The sequence below is a fragment of the Austrofundulus limnaeus genome, unplaced genomic scaffold (assembly GCF_001266775.1).
Source record: "Austrofundulus limnaeus strain Quisiro unplaced genomic scaffold, Austrofundulus_limnaeus-1.0 Scaffold9, whole genome shotgun sequence".
Taxonomy (NCBI): Eukaryota; Metazoa; Chordata; class Actinopteri; order Cyprinodontiformes; family Rivulidae; genus Austrofundulus; species Austrofundulus limnaeus.
The window spans coordinates 2,944,659-2,946,349 of NW_013952411.1; positions in this window are offsets into that span (position 1 = coordinate 2,944,659).

The following is a 1,691-nucleotide window of genomic DNA, read 5'->3' on the forward strand; positions in this document are numbered from 1 at the left end:
TTATTATTATTGTCAATACCGTCCAATCCTACATCACTCCTGTTCCTGACAGTCCAGGATTGTCTTTGTTTATGTTAGCTCCTTGTTTTCTCCCTACTGCGTGTCTTGTTTTAGTTTCCAGGTGAGTTTGAGTTCATTTTGTTCTATCATTCATCTTTTGAAACCATCAAACCATGACTTCTTTGGTAAGAGCTGCTGTTTCCCAGTGAAGGTCCCATGATCGCCTCCCAACCTGGGACTTTTCTGGGTGGAGTTTGCATGTTTATGTGAGTTTCCTCTGCGTACTCCACAGACCAAAAACGTGCATGTTAGTTTAGAAAGGTAACTCTAAATTGTTTGTGTGAATGGTTGTTTGTCTCCATGTGTCTCTGCGATGGACGTGTCCAGGGTGTCCCCCACCTCTTGCACACAGACTGCTGGAGATCGGCACAGCATCCTTTCCAGCTGAAAAGGAGAAGTGGGTAAAATGGATGGATGATTAGATCACATGTATTATAATGTTGCAACAGACATACATTATAGTTATTAATTTGACTTTTTCCTTTATTCAGATTAACACTGGGCTGTGGTTTCGTGAATTAAAAGTTATATTTCAGGTCTATTTAGCATCAGGTGCAAATAGGCCGTGTATTGGAATATTTGAGGTCCACAGGTGAAAATTTGTGGAACTTTATCTATTAATCACAACATCATCAGTAATAGCCAGATTCCTGCCTCTTACAGTGTTAGGCTCAGAAAACAGTTGCTTTTGTTTAGTTAATGTGTGAACTTTGCACAGTCATGTGATCACAGTCTGAATGAGAAGAAGTGAGTCTGTCTCTGCTGTTGAGTCTTTTGGAAAACTTGCAGAAAATGAGGCAGGAATTGATTTGAATTACTCTTTCAATCACAGCAATATGTTTAGTAAAGACTGGTTARCAAAATGTGCTTACATTTTGCCAATTGAATCTACTTTGTTACCATTTTGACTTCAAAACAGACCCTTTCAGCTCCTGCACTGAGCTCAGCTGTCTTCTGTTGATACTGCAGCTTCACTGCCTTTTGTCACATAGTTGGGTCAATCCAACAGTTGCACATGCAGGTTTACCCACCCCTCTCATGGTTTACCAAAGACTGTGTTTACAAAGGCAATTTGTTTTTCAAGCTCTGATATGTACTGCATATTTGACCTTTATATTCAAGCAAATCAGTTTAGGGCTCTTTGGCAGGGGGCAAAAAGCTGTATCTGAACTGTGGACCAACTATTGGATGAAGGCCTTTATTTAAAGTATTACACAAAATTAAAGGGTGATGTTTTGTGTGTTGGTCGAAAATTATTCCTAATGAGGAGTAGCACTTTTAAATGACGTTAAAAGCTGTCAGGAAACTTATTTTTTATTCTTATTCATTTTTTTAGTTAAACCAGACACTTTATACAGTATATATGTATGTTCTGGCCAAATATTTTGTTTACATTAATCCAAACTAATCATTTATTTTCTTATATAAACATATAGTTTCTATTCTTAGTGACCTTTATTCTGCAGTGCACTGTCAGAAAATAGGGTACAGTAGGAGTACAATTTTGTGTATTCTAAGTACATTTCTGTCTCCTGGGGTACATTCTGGACTTTTGTACCCCTATAGAGCTAATAATTGTACCTTACAGTACATATTTGTACTTTTTGAAGGCTTGAAAGGTACAATTATGT